A 21,066-nucleotide genomic window follows, 5' to 3' on the forward strand; every position below is an offset into this window, starting at 1 on the left:
AATAACCAAGTTTTAACCGGCTTCTCACATTTGGCATGGTTATTTAATATTCAACTGTAATCTGACAGACTATTCCAAAGACAGAAATCTCTTTTACTGCTAAATTTGCACCAGATTTTACCTTTCCCAGGAATATGGACTAGCTATTTCTGAGATGAGTTCAGCATATGTTCTGGAAAATAACTTTGCAAAGTGTTAGTCAAATAGTTAAAATCCACGTCATGCAATGATTTAAAAGCAAGCATGAGAATTATTTTTTTTTAATTCTTTTGGAAGCCAGCATATTATTTCCAGAATTGGTGTAATGTAAGCAGTTTGGTGCAATCCTCCCTCCAACTTTGTCGCCTGTAATCTCTATAACAGCTTCTTTGGACTGCCCACCAACGCTGTGTTATAGTAATCTAGTCCAGAAATAACCATAGACTGGACCACTGCAGCCAAATTGTTGGGAGACAAAAAAGATATCAATTGACATAGTTGACATAGCTGAAGAAATGATGACTGTATAGTTGTTTAAACATGGAATTTCATACTCAGATCTTGATATGAGCTGTACCCCTATCGTTATGACAGCGAGCTGGGTGCTGTTCAAATGCACATGCAACTCTGGGTTGGATCATTATTTCCCACTCACCAGAACTCAGTTTTCCTGGGATTCTCTTTTCACTTCCAGTACAAACAGCCACTAGTTTTTTAAAACTGAGATCAATCCTTTCTTTCTCTTCTAAACCCCTACCGGTTACAGGAAAAAACAATCTGCAAAAATAAAATATTGCAGATGAAGACATTTAAGACTACCTCAGAGAAGAGTTAGGTATATATTAAAGAGAGATGGCGATAACATTGAGCCTTGGGACACACCACAGGACAGTAACCAAGGAGACAAGGGAAATTCACCCAGTGATACCTTTTTCTTCTATTTCTATTATCCCATCGTACAGCACAGCAAACAAGCATCTATATGCATATGTTTGAGATATTCACAGACTCATGAATTTTCACATCCAAAGCAGCCTAAACATCCAAGATATAAATGAGAGAGAAGGGCTCAGTATTATCAGAGCTGATTCATGGTCTATTCCAGTTTGCTGCAGATTAGCTGATTTCTTTCTGGTTCATCCATCCATTGCTTTTTTTTCTTATTGAGTAGTATTCCGTATATCATTTGTGCCATCTTTTATTTTCTACCCAAGCTGACAAAATAAAGAAGAAATAACTATCATAATCTCCAACATGGTGCACGGAGGCAAGTAGCATCGGCAGACCGTAACGCCTCTGAGTAACCCCATTTCCTGGCTTCCGTAAGAACAAGCCAACTGCATGGGGCGGGTCGCCCCCAGACAGTTGGGAAAACCTATAAGGGGTTACCCATTCAGGGATGATTAGCACAGCAAGGAGGATTTGGACATTCTGCTAACCTTGGGTGTTTTACCCTCAGTGGGATAGGAGTCTGAAATTACAATTTAGTAGATGGATCCGTGGCTTATCCCTCCTTAATGAGAATAGGGTGGTTTGAGTTTCGATTCTAGACTGTTAACGTATTATTGTTTTTATTGATATATTTATATTTTAGCAACATAGCATATACATGTTATGCATCATTGCATTTTTTGTATATTGTATTATTATTATTATATAATTGATTACTCTACTTTTTTTGTTATAAATTTCTTGGGCAGAGCTTTTTTTTGTGAAAGGTGGTATGTAAGATAAGATAATATAATATAACAGAAGCAATAGTACATAGAATGTGAGTTTGCTTTGACAGACTACAAGGAAAATAGTCATTGATAGACACAAATGTATAATTAGCTTCTGATGTTTTTTTAAAACATTGTTTTGTTTCAGATCTTCAAAGTTTTACTGATACCAATGTGCAGCCTTATATTAATATTTTATTGAGTTAAAGGAATGTGCATGGTTGCAAGAAGAGTGACTGACAGAACAAAGGTTGGGATGCCAACTGAGAACATCCATTTACAGCATATTCCAAAGATCCTATAGGGCCTTGCTCTGCTTCATTTAACTGGACAACCCCATCAAATTACTCTGGTCCAATAGAGAAATGTATCTTAATCTCCATCTCGCCAGCAGCTTTTCAGCCACGCACCCAGACATCAGTAACTGTGAAAAGCCTGACCCTTTACAAAATATAATTTTCCTATTTAAGCATGTACAAATGGCAGCTGTTCACAGAGCCTGCCAGTGCCAGTAATTACAGCTCAGGCCCCACCCAAAGGGCAGAAGACCTCCATAATACACAATATAAGTTCTACAGATCTTTGTGTAGAGTGGTCTCCTCCTGCAGAATCAAATTGTAGGTGTTAATTATTTTGTTTTCTTTTTTGCCTTGCAATTAAAAAGCAATTTAGTGTTCTTCAAATAGTGGTGACCTCCTTTTGACCTGTAGGGTAAGTGCACTTCTTTTAACCTAATCAAAAATTCAGTACATTTGCATCTGTTTATTAAAAAGCTAGCATATCTTTTCTCTTACTGACATCTGCCATGACATGACAGGTGTTTAAATGTGATCCAATCACAAAACCAGAGCTTATGGTGCACTATACTCCGTAAATTATACAGTCAACAAAGTGCACTTGAAACTTAATTTGGTCAAAGTTGCAAAATCACTTCATTTATTATTTCAAACCGTGACTCCTTCTTTACAAACCCCAAAGAGTTATATCATGAAGTTTAACAGCAGTCCCCGACACGGACCCGTGTTTCGCCTGTCGGCTGCTTCGGGGGGATTCTTATCAATATCTATGAGTAAAGGTAGTGAAAATGAGACCAAATTTTAACACCTAGGCTATCCAAAGAACAGACACCACGATGAAGTATCACATACCTGTGTGGAAATCAGTCATACATGTTTACAGGAGCACAAAAGCGCTGTGGCACATATTGGAATTTAAGCCCTAACTCAGGCTGTTTTGGCGCGAAAACGGCGTTAATCACAGGCACTAATGATTAACTCATTACCCGACATTCCTTGGCTGTCAAAGTGGAATCACAAAAAATGATGCCACTCAAGCTCGGCATTAAGTCCATTTGGAGCTAAAGTATTTAAACTGTAAATCCATTTCTATTCTTTTTTAATAAGAATAGAGGAGAAGTCCCCTCCTCTAGTTGGGGGCGATATCACGTCAATGACGTCAATGATATCACGTCAATGACGAAAAAGTGTAGATCTTCTACTGTATGTGATGCCTGAATCCAATGAGCTACTAAAGGGGCCATTTCCCTCCCCGTATTTATATTGGATTTATGTTCAATTATTCGTGTCTTAATTTTCCTTGTTGTTTTGCCCACATATAGTTTGTTACACGGACATTTAATCACGTAAACCACCCCTTGCATATCACAGTCAGAGCTAGCATATAAAACATAAATTTTTCCTGTGGTCGGATGTATGAATTCAGACAGTGTTGACATGTATTTACATACTGAACAGTGGTCGCACGGTTTATGCGACCCCCTCTCTCGTGTATTATCTTGCTGTGTAAAACACGAGTGTACCAACCTGTCCCTAATGTTGGAACCCCTTCGGTATGTAAATCGGATTGTACTCCTCAAAAATGTATCAAGCACCAGCTCACTCCAATGTCTTCGAATAATTCTCGATATATCATTACTAATCATTGAAAAAGGCAAGGTACAATTAGTTGTCGGAGTATTATCCTGCATGTGAGGTAAAAAAAGTAAATCTCTATTTACATTGAAAGCTTGCTTATATGCTCATTTAAGCACTTTGTTGGGGTACCCTCTCTGTTGAAACTGTGATGACATCTGTTTAGCTTGACAAACGTAGTCTGTTCTTGTGGAACAGAGCTGTCTAAGCCTCAAAAATTGGCCTGTTTGGATGTTATTCTTCAGATGATGTGGGTGAAAACTGTCATAGGCTAATAGGGTATTCCTATCGGTTTCTTTACAGTAGATTGATGTGTAAAATTGAAAATTCTGGTAAATGACCATTACATCTAAAAATGGTATTTGGTGACGATCTATTACAAAGTTAAATTGTAAGTTGAAATTCAAATTGTTCAACCAATCAATGAACATAAAGAACTGGACATCTGTACCTTGCCAAATTAACAGTATATCATCAATATACCTAAATCAGTGCACTATAAGGGGTTGCCAATCTGACGTATAAATGAATCGTTCTTCAAAGTCTGCTACAAACAAACATGCTAGACTGGGGGCCATAGTAGCCCCCATAGCTGTGCCTTTAATTTGCTGATAGTATTGGGACTTAAACAAAAAATAATTACGTGTAAGTGCTAACTTAGCCAATTCTACTAGAAAGTTAGTAGGGACTCGTAACTGTGTTGTCCTAGTACTCAGAACCCTCTCAATCACTGCTATGGCCTCATCCTGCGGGATATTGGTGTATAGAGATATGATATCCATTGTGACTAGGAGACATGAATCAGATGTTAAATGAACGTCAGATAAGAGGGAGATCAAATAGGCCAAATTTTCACTACCTTTACTCATAGATATTGATAAGAATCCCCCCGAAGCAGCCGACAGGCGAAACACGGGTCCGTGTCGGGGACTGCTGTTAAACATCATGATATAACTCTGTGGGGTGTGTAAAGAAGGAGTCACGGTTTGAAATAATAAATGGAGTGATTTTGCAACTTTGACCAAATTAAGTTTCTAGTGCACTTTGTTGACTGTATAATTTAAGGTGTTTAAATGTGAACATTTACCTATGAAACACATTGTTCTTGACTTGAAAGGCCAGTTTTCTTTGGTAGATAGACTGAATATCTAATGTCTGAACGAAGGGACAGAAGGAGAAAATAATGGCTTATGGTCACAAAAGGTTGCTAAAAAGATTAATTTTCTTCAACCTTTATTGGAAAATACTGTATCTTCAAAATGATGTTATTTCGATGGATTGTCTATTTTACAAGTAATTCTTAATGAGGAGGTACATAAGCAATTGTGCAATATTAACACACATTTGGTCTTCATATTGGCATACTTTATCTGAAAGTGTAAAAAAAAATAAAGCTCTAGTTGACAATATGATTGATTTTATTTGGTGATGCATTTAATAATGATCCAGAATGAGAATGATGGGTGAAAAATATCACAAATCAAGAGAGTGATTCAATACTCTTTGGATAATACTAGTAATGCTGGATAGGAAGCAATTTCATGGATCAGGTTCCTAGATCACCTAGAAATGATCTAGAAAAAAAAAAGAAAAAATAAATAGTAACAAAGTTTGTGACACAGGAAACAAGGCAAGAAAATCCAACATAGAGGACTTGGAACCTAAAAAGTCTGGAATAGTGACAAGTTAGGATTACCATAAAAACATAAGAAGTGTCATGCTGGGTCAAATCAAGGTCCATCGAGTCCAGCATCCTGTCTCCATCCATGGCCACTCTGGGTCACAAATATCCGTCAAATCCCAAAAGGTTGATTCATTTCCTGTATCTCATTCCCAGGGATAAGTGCTGGCTTTCCCAAGTCTATGTCCCAGTATGTCTTTATGGACTTTTCCTTCAGGAATTTGTCCAGCCCACTTTTGAACTCCACTATATGTTAGTTGCCTTGACCACATCCTCTGGCAACATATTTCATAGCTTGATTGTGTTCTGAGTAAAAAAAAAAAAAAACAATTCCCACTATTTGCTTTAAATATAAATATGCCAATTGCTAGTTTCTTGGAGTGTCCCCTAGTCCTAGTGTTCTTTGAAAGAGTAGTTATTTTCTATTTACCCATTCTACCCAACTCATTTTCCTGAGTCTAACATGGAACCCAGCATCATATATCTGTAGTTGGGATTATTTTTCCCTATGTGCATTACTTTGTAGTTGTCCACATTAAAATGTCCACATTAAATTGCATCTGACATGTAAACACTCAAAGGTGACTTTTAAGACCTGAGTGTGGGAGCACCTGTACATGCATTTGCCGGCTCATGCACATGGACACGATGATTTAATAACATATGCGCGTATATGTGCAGATGTTATAAAACCGGCTATACACGCATACATGTGCGTTAACGGCTGTTAGCGTGATTTGCAAATTTATCTCCCACGGTAACTCCTTGGAAAATGACCCCCTTAGTCCTACATGCTAATTCCTGCCTTTTTTTCAGTTACCAAGCCACAATAGAACACAACCTGTATCCCATGACCTCCCAATTTCCCGATGAGTCTCTCATGAAAGACTTTGTCAAATGCTTTGATGCTGCTTGTAGTTGAAAAATACCCATTGCCAGACAACCACTGCAATTCTCACACTATCTCCCACTCACCCCACCCAAACCTTGCCTGCAACCTACCCCAGGGGGTGAGATCAGCAGCAAAATGCCACTGCTGGCAGCTTGTCTCAGTGGGTGAGACAGAGAGAAAAGTCTGAGTGCAGTAAAAAAAAGCCTGGCTGCCTGGCACAGCAGCACAAAAGGGCAAAAATATTTTTCAGCAATAGCAATAGCTCTGATTTTCAGCAATTCAATAGATAATCAGCAAACAACCTTCTCAGATAGAACCCAAGAAGAAAGTGCACTGTGTTATACTTGCTGAAGGTAGAAAAACACCAGGATGAGCAGTGATTGGCCGAATTAAAAAAATGCTTCACTTTGATATGTTGGCATTCTGGTCTCCTTGCCAACCTGTCCATCCCACTCTATGACAGAGCTGTGAGGTCACTTATGACTCACAGGAAAGGGCTGGCTGCTATGGATACTCCCATATGACCTTCTCCTATTGCAAAAGGCTGCTAAGAAAGCACTGTGAACCAAACGAATTAAACTAATATGATATGTTTCATTCATGAGGGATCATCATTCATTTTGCGGTCCCATGAATGAAATGAATAGGGACCTTTTTGTTGCGGATGTGACATTCATTGTAAACAAATGCACATCCCTAAGAAATTCCTTGTGTGGTGGGGAAGAGAATAGAGATAGGAGTATACTATCATCCACCTGTCCAAAATGGTAAGACGGGCAGTGAAATGCTAAGAGAAATTAGGGAAGCTACCCAAGCTGGTAGTGCAGTAATAATGGGAGATTTCAATTACCCCACATCAAACGAAAAGTGCAGGGAGAGGGTCAATCCTGACAAAAGACTCCAAATGGATTTCAAAATTTACGAGACAAACTTGTTCACGCAGACTTAGTGCAGCAACGGTATCCACCCAACACATTCGGACACCACCCCTGTGGCCATTGTACAGTCTGTTCATACACACAATCTACCACTTCATTCATTCATCCAACATCTCACAGAGTTTTTCCACTTCGCTCTTACTCTGACTGCACCACCTCAGGAGTCATTTACGTGATCATGTGTCCGTGCCCTTTAATATATGTAGGCAAAACCACGAGAATGGTTAAAACACGCATTATAGAGCATTGCTCTAACATTCGGCACGCAAGAGAGAACGAACCCTTGGTAGAGCACTGGGTAAACAAATCTCATAACCTCGCTGACCTCAAGTTCAGGGTCATTGAAGTGTTCCCACGTCCTACTCGAGGGGGCTGCTATGCAGAACAGCTAGGACGCATTGAACAGCGGTGGATATTTACCTTAGATTCAGTAACCCCCAAGGGACTTAACCGGGAGATAGAATGGTTTCTATTCACATAAGATCTCTCACAGTAAGCACTGGTCGCATACTATGCTGCTAGGGAACCAATGAACGGGGATAATTTTCCCACATCATTGGTTCACCTGTGATTTTGGCGCCACCGCTATCCTTGAAATACCTGACAGCGTCTAGGGTTAGTGCGCTCCCTGTCAGAATTCAGAAAACCAAGCTGTCAGGTAAGAGTTATGGTGAATGATTATTGTTTGTATTTTTAATCGGCGTAAGTCCTATATAGCATCCTGACATTTTGTTCAATTTGTTTTAGCCTTCCTATTGAGAAACCCTTTTGGTGTTACCCTCCCGATGCAGCCCTAGGCGAAACACGGGACCGTGTCGGGGGACGCCGTAAAGCATTGCTTGGGATTTGAATCAGTGGAGTTGCCTCATAAATGAATAAAAATCTTTATCAACTTTGAAATCCATTTGGAGTCTTTTGTCAGGATTGACCCTCTCCCTGCACTTTTCGTTTGATGTGAGATTATCTTAAAGTGCAGTCTGCTCTGATATACTTTTGGTTCTAGATTTCAATTACCCCAATATTGACTGGGTAAGTGAAACATCAGGGCATGGTAGAGAGATAAAGTTCCTGGATGGAATAAAAGACAGTTTTATGGAGCAATTGGTTCAGGAACCGATGAGAGAGGGAGCAATTATAGATCTAATTCTCAGTAGAGCACAGGATTTGGTGAGAGAGGTAATGGTGGTAGGGCCGCTTGGCAATAGTGATCATAATATGATCAAATTTGAATTAATGACTGGAAGGGGGACAATATGTAAATCCACAGCTATAGCGCTAAACTTTCAAAAGGGAAACTTTGACAAAATGAAAAAAATAGTTATAAAAAAACTGAAAGGTGAGCTACAAAGGTAAAAAGTATGGAATAGGCATGGATATTGTTATAAAATACCATCCTAGAAGGATAGACCATATGTATTCTATGCATTGAGAAAGGTGGAAGGAAGGCAAAATGATTACCAACATGGTTAAAAGGTGAGGCAAAAGAGGCTATTTTAGCCAAAAGATCTTCATTCAAAAATTGGAAGAAGGATCCATCAGAAGAAAATAGGATAAAACATAAGCATTGGCAAGTTAAATGTAAGACAATAATAAAACAGGCTAAGAGAAAATTTGAAAAGAAGTTGGCCATAGAGGCAAAAACTCACAAGAAGAACTTTTTTAAATATATCGAAGCAGAAAGACTGCAAGGGAGTCAGTTGGGCTGCTGGATGATCAAGGGGTTAAAGGAGCACTTAGAGAAGATAAGGCCATCGCAGAAAGATTAAATGATTTCTTTGCTTCAGTGTTTACTAAAGAGGATATTGGAGAGATACCTGTTCCGGAGAGATACCCGTTTCATGGGTGATGATTCAGATCTACTGAACTGAATCATGGTGAACCTGGAAGATGTGGTAGGCCTGATTGACAAACTGAAGAGTAGTAAATCATCTGGACCAGATGGTATACACCCTAGTGCTCTAAAAGAACTAAAAAATGAAATTTCAGACCTATTAATAAAAATTTGTATCATCATTAAAATCATCTGATGTACCTAAAGATTGGAAGATGGCCAATGTAACCCCAATATATAAAAAGGGATCCAGGGTTGATCCAGGAAACTATAGACCGGTGAGCCTGACTTCAGTGCCAGGAAAAATTGTGGAAACTCTTATAAAGAATAAAATCACAAAACATTTAGATAGACATGGTTTGATAGGACAAAGCCATTAGGGATTTGATAGGACAAAGCCATTAGGGATTTACCCAAGGGAAATCCCTAATGGCTCACAAATGCCTCACAAATCTCCTATATTTTTTTGACAGGGTGAATAAACATGTGGAGAAAGGTGAACTGGTAGATGTGGTGTACTTGGATTTTCAGAAGGCGTTCAACAAAGACCCACATGAGAGGCTTCTAACAAAACTAAAAAGTCATGGGATAGGAGGTGATGCTCTTTTGTAGATTACAAATTGGTTAAAAGACAGGAAACAGAGAGTAGGTTTAAATGGTCAGTTTTCACAGTGGAAAAAGGATCTGTACTTGGACTGGGGCTTTTTAATATATTTATAAATGATCTGGAAAGGGGTACAATGAGTGAGGTGATCAAATTTGCAGATGACACAAAATTATGCAGAGTAGTTAAATCTCAAGTGGACTGTGATGAATTGCAGGAGGATCTTGCGAGACTGGAAGATTGGGCTTCCAAATGGCAGATGACATTTAATGTGGACAAATGCAAAGTGATGCATATAGGGAAAAATAACCCTTGCTGTAGTTACACAATAGTATGTTCTATTTTAGGAGTTACCACCCAGGAAAGAGATCTAGGCATCATATTGGATAATACATTGAAATTGTCAGCCCAGTGTGCTCTGGCGATCAAAAAAGCAAACAGAATGTTAGGAATTATTAAGAAGGGAATGGAAAATAAACCGGAGGATGTCATAATGCCTCTGCATTGCTCCATGGTGAGACCTCACCTTGAATACTGTGTGCAGTTCTGGCCACCGCATCTCAAAAAGGATATAGCTACATGAAGAAAGCACTGAGAAGTGTGACCAAAATGATAAGGGGCATAGAACGGCTGCCCTAAGAGGAAAGACTAAAGACATTAGGACTGTTCAGTTTGGAGAAGAGATGACTGAAGGGAGATATGAAAGAAGTCTATAAAATCATGAAAACTATTGAACAAATTAATGTAAAATCGGTTATTTACTCTCTCAGATAATAGAAGGACTAGGGGGCATTTTATGAAGTTAGCAAGTAGCTCATTTAAAACAAATAGAATAAAATTCTTTTTCACTCAGCGCATACTTCAGGGGTGTGTCTTGCCACCACCTGTTAAGGACTATCTTGTGTTCACACAAGATAGGCAGTGGAAACTTAACAGCGGCACAAGGGCTCGCTACCACCCGGAGTGACGTACAAGTTAAACTCTGGAATTCATTGCCAGTGGATGTGGTTACAGCAGTTAGTGTAACTGGGTTTAAAAAAGGTTTGGATAAGTTCCTAGAGGATAAATCCATAAACTGCTATGAAGGTAATTAATAAGCAATGGTAGCTTGTGATCTATCTAATGTTTGGGTACTTGCAGGTACTTGTGACTTGGATTAGCCACTGTTGGAAATAGGATACTGGTCTTGATGGATACTTGGTCTGACCCAGTATGGCATATCTTATGCAGGGATGTGAATCGTTTTTGAACGATTAAAATTATCGTCAGATAATTTTAAAATCATCCAAAATCGTTAGAGTGCACGATACAATACAAATGCCCCCGATTTATCGTCGGGGCATTTGTATTGTATCGTTAAATTTTGGGGGAGGGCAGGAAAACCGGCACACCAAAACAACCCCTAAACCCACCCCGATCCTTTAAAACCAATTCCTTACCCTCCCCCACCCTCCCGAACCCCCCCAAAATGTTAAGTTACCTGGTGGTCCAGTGGGGGGGGGGGGGGGGTTCCGGCGCGATCTCCCGCTCTCGGGCCATCGGCGCCATTTTGGCTGCCACTAATTAAAATGGCGCCGATGGCCCGATTAAAAAAAAACCCACCCGACCCTTTAAATCGACCCCCCACCCTCCCGACCCTTTTTTTTAAGGGAGGCCCGCGCCGTTAAAAAAAAAACCAAACCACCCGACCCTTTAAATCGACCCCCCCCCCCTCTCGACCCCCCAAAACCTTTTAAAATTACCTGGTGGTCCAGGGGGGCCTTGGGGGGCCTCGGGGAGAGATCCAGGGGGGCCTCGGGGAGAGGAGAGATCCAGGGGGACCTCGGGGAGAGATTTTGCGGCATCAGCTGTTCTAAAAAAAAAAAAAAATGGCGCCGATGCCCCTTTGCTCTTACCATGTGACAGGGTATCCGTGCCATTGGCCGGCCCCTGTCACATGGTAGGAGCACTGGATGGCCGGCGCCATCTTTAAAGATGGTTCCGGCCACTTTACTCATCAGCCCCTATTATTATATAATATTATTATAATTATTAATATTTTTTTTTAGAACAGCTGATGCCGAGAAATCTCTCCCCGAGGCCCCCCAGGATCTCTCCTCTCCCCGAGGCCCCCCTGGATCTCTCCCCGAGGCCCCCCGAGGCCCCCCTGGACCACCAGGTAATTTTAAAAGGTTTTGGGGGGGTCGGGGAGGGGGGTCGATTTAACGAGTCGGGTGGTTTGTTTTTTTTTTTTAGCGGCGCGGGCGTCCTTAGCGATGTGAATTGGAATCGGAAACGATTCCAATTCACATACCTTAACGATCAGATTCCCCCACCCCCCCAGCCGAATCTGATCGTTAAGACGATCTGGCACACGATTCACATCTCTAATCTTATGTTCTTATGTTCCTGCGTTCTCATCTCACCCTCGGATCAGACTCTATTATCGCTCAGCTCGACCAGCTATCTAGCCTCTATCACCACCTTCAGATCATGACAGGAAAGTCTTGCCAGCCTCCAGAATCTGAGGGCTCAACCAAAGGGGAAGGTGGTTAGCTAGGCAGAAGACATACTTCAGGGGTGTGTCTTGCCACCACCTGTTAAGGACTATCTTGTGTTCACACAAGATAGGCAGTGGAAACTTAACAGCGGCACAAGGGCTCGCTACCACCCGGAGTGACGTACAAGTTTTATGATTTAACAGTAAATATTTCTGGTGATGTATGCTCAGGTTCGGTAGTAGTAAGAACGTCAGAAGCAGGTCCTGTTTATGTGATTTTTACAGTTCTCCTTAACTGCATAGTTGTACTGGACAGCTCTTTACTCTGAACTACACTGGTAGAATGTGTTGACATTAAGGTAACATGCTACATATCTTTCTGTAAAATGTTAAATTGAGATAAAAGGAAACCATTGTTCTCCTAGGAATCCAAAGCAATGCAAACGAAGAAAGAAAAATAATGGTATACTGAATTTGACCAATCATTGTGTTGCTTAACTAACATGCAGATAGACTGTTCTAAAATGGAGTAGTCCATGGAGTAGTCCATGGAGTAAAATGGAGTAGTCCATGGAGGAGCCAGAACTTGAAAAAAACAAAACAAAACAGTTGTTCTTTCAAATTTCCTTCAGAAACTTCAAATTTCCTTCAGAAACTAGAAAGTTGTTGATGGTACTTTTTTTTTTTTATTGGACTGTTAATATTAGCTTTTGAAAGCTAAACTCACTTCATGAGTCCAGTCAGATTCAGGACTCAAAAGCTAATTTTAAATTAGTCAAATAAAAAGATAGCACCTACAACTTGTTTGTTTACCTTCATTTTTACATATTCAGGTGGACTACCATGGCAATAACAATATTTTATTCAGAAACTAATAACCCACATGTAATAACATTCAGTACAGTGACAATCAGTTAAAGATGTGAGCAATTTTCTGTGCTCCACCAGTTATGCCAACATCTTGAATTCAGCTCTGTTGTCATGCTACAAAATTTGCATCCTTCCAAGGACCAGTACTATGCATTGGCAACACATTTTTTAGGATGTGCAAGTTTTCTAGCAAAAGGCTCTCAATGCCATTTTGATGAATTCATGCAAAATCAGTCAAGAACTTTTTAAAAATGTTAAATGATTTAGAGTCCATATTCAGCCACTAGTTAGTCAAATAAGCTAGGATAAGTTTATCCGGCTAACTGTGGCCTGATCAGAGTTACCTAGATTATTTAACTGGCAAACTGTGGATATCAGAGTTTGCCAGAACCCTCCTGTTATGCCCATTTCCCACCCCTGACTTAACTGGCTAAATACTTAGCCAGACTAGTGACTTACCTTGCTAAGTGGCATCTGATAATCCTAGCTGATGTTTAGTAGTCTCTATTTATCTAGTTCTTATCTGACTAGAATAAGTACTAAAGTAGTACTTATCTGGCTATGTGCCGTTTGGAATATTGGCTTCTTAGTTTTCACAAAATGCATGGTAGCTTCTAAAACATTTAATAGATTTTGGTGAAATCCCTGGATTTCTCTGGAATCTGACCAGGCTGAAATCTTATCTGGTTTTTTTTTGCGTTGAACTAATCCACACATCCCTGCCTATTAACCCATGTTCCTAAGGCAGCCCATAGCTGAAGGTTTTATACAGCCCAAATGCAGAGAGAAATAGTGCTTGAAATGCTGCATATTTTTTTATCTGAAAAAAAAAAAGCAAAACATTTTCCATTTGTTTCTACTGCAGTGCCTACCTTCAAGTCAATTCCATCAGTATCCTCGCTTTCATCACACTGTCTTAATGTGTCTTGGGCAAAACCTAAAGATAGTGCAGTGAGAGGAAAAGTGATGGGGGTACAGCATCAATGTAATTACAGAGCAAACTACTAAGGAAGATGCCTTGCCAGCAGTTTCGCAGGTATTCTTAGCTTTATTGCCGTTGTTATTACTGCGGTATTTTTGCTATTACTGTCTATGACCTCTTGTGCAAAATTCCTGAGCCGCGAAATGGGCAAGTATCTGGATAGATTTGGCCCGCAGCGCTTTTTTTTTTTTCTCCTCATGTTGCATAAAAGATATTTGAGCCAGGTCAGGGATATTCATGTCAGAGATTTATACATGTGCATACAATTTTGAGCATCTCCACATTTCACAAATTCAGATGTCTACATGGTCTGCTGAGATGTTTACAATATTTAAAAAAAATAGATGGGGAAAAGCACTGTTGCTTTCGTTAACTCGGAGAAAGAGTAAAGACACTGGTATATGAGATGTATTTACTTTGTGGGTGCATAAGGATTTGTATCACACTGCATATCAATAAATTAATGGAGAGATATTTAGTTTTATGTGGCACTTGCTATACTGATTATAATTCAAAGTGTTATACAGTGTATGAAGGAATGAAGGAATATACCCAGTCAGCATACGCTACTTCCAGATTTATAGTTTGGTGTAGTACTTTTGTCATGATAGAAGGTCAATGAAATATATAAAAGTAATGATAATAAATTAAGCATTTCCCTACTTGAGACAGACTTTGTAAACCTGCTTTCTTTCCCTAGGTAATGCAATCTCAGTTTTGTCAAGAAAACTCTTCCTTTGCCTAGCCAAAGATCATTCTTAAATCTATGTCTTTCATTTGCAGTAATCATAATAATAAATGTAACTCCTGCGCTGAGGTCCTCACCGAAGAGTCCAAGGGCACACACTTCAATTTCAGGGCTTAAGATGTCCAGATTTCCAATACCTTCCATAAGCTCACTACTCTCCACGATTTCCCTGTCAGGGAGAGAGATTATTCTCCAAGGCCCTAAGAGTTGTTTTAACAGTCTTTAAAATATACAGTAATAATCGTGCTGGACAATGAACATGTTTCAAACATAACTTTAATGATAATTGATTTTAACATGAAGTAAAAGGCAATTTACAAGTCCTTGTTCAATACAGTCCATTGCATTAACCCTCTTGCAATAAATCTGTGATTCTGTAAAGATGGCTTAATCTGATCTTTTGTTTCCATATCCCATCCCAATTTCAGGGGCAGTTTTGGAGCTAGATGGCAAAATTCAAAGTGCCATTACTCATACCTTGATTCCGATGTCATGAATAGACATCTTATTTCTTATCTAAACTCTCCCCCCCAGAATATCCTGATATGGTAGTGATTAACACCAGATGGATGCCACTGTTCTCTCTTCTTTCCAGAGATAAATGAAGATCCATTCCTCACACAACCTCTGACAGATCACTGGATCTCTCTAGGTGAGAGATTCCTCTGAAAACTCTTTGTCCAAGGGGAAATTAGTTGGCTAATGAAAAATAAAAAAAACCAGTCTTAACATCCAAACATAATTTCAAGAGAGGAAATAAAATTCCCTAAAAGGGGAAGGAAGACACTCTTTCTGCCTTTCTAGTCCAAGCCTTACTCCATATGACCCAAGGGTCTTCTCCCCAATATAAGAGAAATTAAACAGGGGCAGCGATACCACCATCCTGCCTCTTACAAAGGCTAATTAAAAATTCACACCTTAAAATGGTATATCTGCTTTTCTAAAGCCATGACATTACTAATGCAGGAACTCACATGGGGGAGCTATAAGATAACTAGAGCTACTTCTCTTCTTACTTATTTATTTATTTATACAGTTTTATACACCGATGTTTGGTTGGAGTACCATTACCTCGGTTCACAATGCATACAAATTAAAATTCATTCTACATACATTAATAAAATCATATTTCAGAACAGAATTACAAAATTAACTATCCACAAACTTAAATCAAGTCAAACATTCTGCATTATAGCTTCTAGGATATAACTCTTAGCTATTAAATGCCTGGATGAAAATCCACATTTTCAAAGCTTTTTTAAATGTTTTTAAATTAGATTCTAGTCTTAGGCATGGAGTTCCAGATCTTGGGCCCTGCTAATGACAAGGCTCGGTCTCTAACCGATGTTAATTTGGCTGAGGTTAAGGACAGGATGGATAAGAGCCCCTTATTAGCTGACCTAAGGTTCACATTGGAGTGTGGATTCTTATAGAGGCCGTTAGCCATTCCACTTGTTTTCCAAAAATGGTTTTATGTACACAGATTGAACATTCCTGTTAGTATAGACTTAGTTGGGTTCTCTACTTAAAAATAATTATATGCAATTTGATTATAATATATATAGTATTTTGCCATGAGTCTTAACATTGACCAGCTTCACTTTTGAAATGTCCAGTGCAGCTTCTGCTTGGTTCTGTAACTCATAATACTATCACTCTCGATGTAGGCCACATTTTGGCCCTAAAGAACACACCTACCTCAGGAGAAGACTTGATGGTTGTCTGTCAATTATAAACCTGATGGACAGAATGTGCTCTACTACTGTCCATCAAGTCTATAAGTGCTGGATGGCAATCAAGGCAAAATAAGTTATGTCCAAAGGGATGTGAATCGTTTTTTGACTATTTAAAATATCGTCCGATATATTTTAAATCGTCAAAAATCGTTAGAGCTGCGATACAATAACAATTCCCCCGATTTATCGTCAAAAAATCGTAAATCGGGGGAAGGGGGAGGGCGGGAAAACCGGCACACTAAAACAACCCTAAAACCCACCCCGACCCTTTAAAATAAATCCCCCACCCTCCCGAACCACCCCAAAATGCCTTAAATTACCTGGAGTCCAGAGGAAGGGTCCCGGTGTGATCTTTTACTCTCGGACCTCCTGTGCATTGTAGAAATGGCGCCGGCACTACCTTTGCCCTGTCATATGACAGGGCAAAGGTAGCGCCGGCGCCATTTTGTTTTTTTGTCCCCCGACGGCAGGAGCGTAGGAGATCGCTCCCGGACCCCCGCTGGACCCCCAGGGACTTTTGGCCAGCTTGGGGGGGCCTCCTGACCCCCACAAGACTTGCCAAAATTCCAGCGGGGTCCGGAACGACCTCCTGCAGTCGAATCGTGTTGCCGTACGGCCATGTACAGCAACACGATTCGACTGCAGGAGGTCATTCCGGACCCCCGCTGGACTTTTGGCAAGTCTTGTGGGGGTCAGGAGGCCCCCCCCCAAGCTGGCCAAAAGTCCCTGGGGGTCCAGCGGGGGTCCGGGAGCGATCTCCTGCCGCGAATCGTTTTTCCGTATGGAAAAATGATTCGCGTGCAGGAAGTCATTCCCGGACCCCCGCTGGACTTTTGGCAAGTCTTGTGGGGGTCAGGAGGCCCCCCCAAGCTGGCCAAAAGTCCCTGGGGGTCCAGCGGGGGTCCGGGAACGATCTCCTATGCTCCTGCCATCGGGGGACAAAAAAACAAAATGGCGCCGGCGCTACCTTTGCCCTGTCATATGACAGGTCAAACATAGCGCCAGCGCCATTTCTACAACACACAGGAGGTCTGAGAGTAACATATCACACCGGGACCCTTCCTCTGGACCCCAGGTAATTTAAGGCATTTTGGGGGGGTTCGGGAGGGTGGGGGATTTATTTTAAAGGGTCTGGGTGGGTTTTAGGGTTGTTTTAGTGTTCCAGTTTTCCCGCCCTCCCCCTTCCCCTCCCCCCCACTGGACCCCAGGTAATTTAAGGCATTTTGGGGGGGGTTCGGGAGGGTGGGGGATTTATTTTAAAGGGTCGGGGTGGGTTTTAGGGATGTTTTAGTGTGCCGGTTTTTGATTTACACGATTTACACGATATTTAAAAAACCCAAACTGCAACGATTCGATTCCCTCCCCCTCCCAGCCGAAATCGATCGTTAAGACGATCGATCACACGATTCACATCTCTAATGTCCATTGGTTTGGATCTTTGGATTTATGATTTGACCCAAAGAGCAAATTGATGAAAATGTTTAACAAGAATAATTTTATTTGCATATTGAAAAACTACAAAACTAGCAAAATGATATTATAGCTTTTGAATTACTTTACAAGGCTTTAAAAGAGCTATGATTATAATGGTGGCTTCTTACATGACAACTTAAGTGTGATTTGCCAAGGGTATTAATGCTCCTATTATTCCCTCGTTGATGATCCACACACTTTGATTCATCTTTTTATACAGTGTCAGATAAAGAGATACTTTTTTAAATATTGTGAAAAAAATAGTAAAATGTGTGACATTATAGATAGCCTTGGTTCTTTTTCTAAATAATATTAATATCAACAGATATATAAATTAATATATCAAGCAAGATGAATTTGAAGCTTTTGATATGAAAGCAATTTCAAAATATATTCTGTAGTACAAGATAGCACAGGTGATCATTCATTTTCAGACTGCTAAATTAACTGAATGTCCACTGCGTATGGTCAGTACTAATCAGGCTTATACAACCAAGCATTACAAACTGAAGCACAAGAAAAGATAAGGAGAAAAATTTCATAAGAAATGATACATGCAAGAAATGATAGTGATGGAAATCACCACATTGTCAAGTGATTAATTAATTGGTAACTAAGGAGCTACCAACATTTTAATCATCCTATTTAAACATCACTGTACTCAATGGCTAGCTACAAAATTTCTGAGAATTGGCCCAGCGTTTCTCAAGATATGATATAATATTGAAGTTGTTTTCGATGTGTTTGTTATGGGAGAATTTCTGAATTTGTCTTTTCTGTGTATCATCTCCCAATTGCTTTTGACAGCAAAAGTACAAAAGTCAGATGTCTTTCAGAAGAACACATGTGGTTTGACCTATTTTCAAATCATTTTGAAAATATTCATGGGTGGAAATATCAATATTTTGATATATAAAAAAACCAAAATATAATTTCATTCAATAACAATTCCTTATGTGTAAGTTTAGCTAGAATTCACCCAGTAGTTCTCAAGATATATTAAGTTGAATTTGCCCTGCATGCATTACTTATGGGGAAATTGGTGACTTAGACTAATTGTGACTAAAAATGTAACTCCTGTGCTAGCACTATGCAAGGTGTCCACATGAACCAGTGTATAAAATGATAGAATATTTAGTATTGCTAGCAGCAGTGACTATACAAGATCCTGTTATCTCAAAATATATACAAAAGCTTATATTCGGGTCATAGGGGGCAAGATGGCGGCGTAACCAGACACACACGCGCTGAGTTCCGAATCTCTGCTAAGTTTCGTTTGAATATGCCCGCGGAAAGGAAGGGAAAACTCAGAATTTTTCCCTCAGATTCTGAAGTTATGGCCACTCAGCAGTTAATAACTTCGTATGTACCTGGAAGGACTGAAGAATCGGGAGGAGGTAACTCCGCTGCGGGGCCATCCGAGGAAGCGGCGGCTCTGCTTGGAGAAATATCTCTCCCCCCCCCCCCCCCCCCGGATCCTCGTAGACCCGAGATGACTCCGCTTCCCAAGAGCCCTCAGGCCGCGGGGTCGCACACCCGTGACGCGGTAGGTGCGACCGACGCTGAGGGAGGCCAGAGCGCAGTGCATGCCGAATCCCCGTTGGGGCCTGCAGAACGCCTGGATATCTCAGGCAGTGAATATCGAGGGCTGCCGCCCATGTTGACTCCGACTATGGGAAGCACAGTGGAGAGGAACGACGGAGAAGTAAGCATGCCTGGACGGGAATATCTCCGGTAACGAAGAGGGGAGAGGAAACTCGCAAGCCCCGATTTCGGATGCCAGGTAGGCCCGAGAACATAACATTGGATGCGATCTGGGACATTATGGCGGCATTGGTGGAATCGATAGGGCAGTATCAAGATAATCTGGAGGATGTTGAGCAAAAAATTGAAGTTTTAGACACTAAGATTTCTGATTTGGAGCCTAGACTGGTAACAGTGCAGGCTAATCTTAAGAAAACCGATGAATGCAATGTAAAGCTAATTAAGGATTTAAATGTGGTGTCTAGAAGACTGGAACATTTAGAAAATTATTCTCGCCATCTAAACCTGAGATTTTTGAATTTCCCGAAAATTATAGGAGAACTTCCTTACATTACTCTCAAGAAATATTTCAAAGAAGTCTCAAAATATCAAGAAGAAAATTTGCCCTCTGTGAATAAAGTATATTATATGCCAGTGTCCACAAGAAACAGAGAGCAGCAGCAGCTGGATATGGATAAAGGAAATTTGACACAATTTCTTGAGGATTCAGCTAGAGAATATTATGAATGTGCCACTCTCATGGTATCTTTTATAATTGAGAAGGACATAATGGAGATAATGAAGAGATATTTTTGAAACGTTGATATGACCTTTAGAGGAACGCAGATTCGTGCATTCCCAGATTTTGCTCCTGTAACTCAGGAAAGAAGACGAGAATTTCTTGTTATGAGAGCACAGGTTTTGGCTTTAGGATTTTCTTATGTATTAAAATATCCTTGCAAATGTGTCATAAAATCTTCAAAAGATTGCTATATTTTTTTCTACCCGGAACAACTAAAATCGTTCCTAAATGCAAGGAGGTCAGTTGTTACCTCCGGAGTAAAGCCAAATGAAGGATCAAGTAAATAAGTAACAGTCCTTGAATTACTTTAAAGCCAATTCTTTATCTATTTCTTTGTTTAAATTCTTCCAGAATTCTGCCCCCTATTTTCAGTTTCTTTAAGGGGAAGTGGATTATACTAGAGATCATGTGTAATATTTAAGAATTTATTTTCTATAATGTTTGTATAACTGCATTTCCTTTTCAATAAGCGGTTCTATTTGACTTGCTGTAATGTTTAAAAGTGAATTAAAAAAAAAAAAAAAAAGCTTATATTCATCAAAGTCAAATATGCCATCTTTACGGAACACTTTACCACAGTTTCAAAAAGCTTAATTGGATTCAAGTGATGATCAGACATCAGTGAGTGGCAATGATGATGATGATGATGGCATTCATAGGGTTCTTAATGTTTTTCATGTTCATTGCATTCTTGCTGAGAAGAAAATGGTACCCTCCTGATTCCTCCTAGGCCATTCTTCCTATCCTAGTATATATAAACTGCCTTTCTTGGAAATCCGACACTACTCATCCAAAGTGTTTATAAAGTAAAATGAATCATGATACACAGCATATGGGAGCAAGGATTTCCCAAGTCCACTATAATTTTGGGGACA

At 40.0% G+C, this 21,066-nt stretch overlaps 1 pseudogene; it reads left to right on the top strand.

Annotated features, from left to right (window-relative positions):
* The window catches only part of LOC115088508, a 293,685-nt pseudogene extending 279,032 nt beyond the window's left edge, over positions 1–14,653 (top strand).
* Positions 14,654–21,066: the final 6,413 nt, after the last annotated feature.

The sequence above is a fragment of the Rhinatrema bivittatum genome, chromosome 3 (assembly GCF_901001135.1).
Source record: "Rhinatrema bivittatum chromosome 3, aRhiBiv1.1, whole genome shotgun sequence".
Taxonomy (NCBI): Eukaryota; Metazoa; Chordata; class Amphibia; order Gymnophiona; family Rhinatrematidae; genus Rhinatrema; species Rhinatrema bivittatum.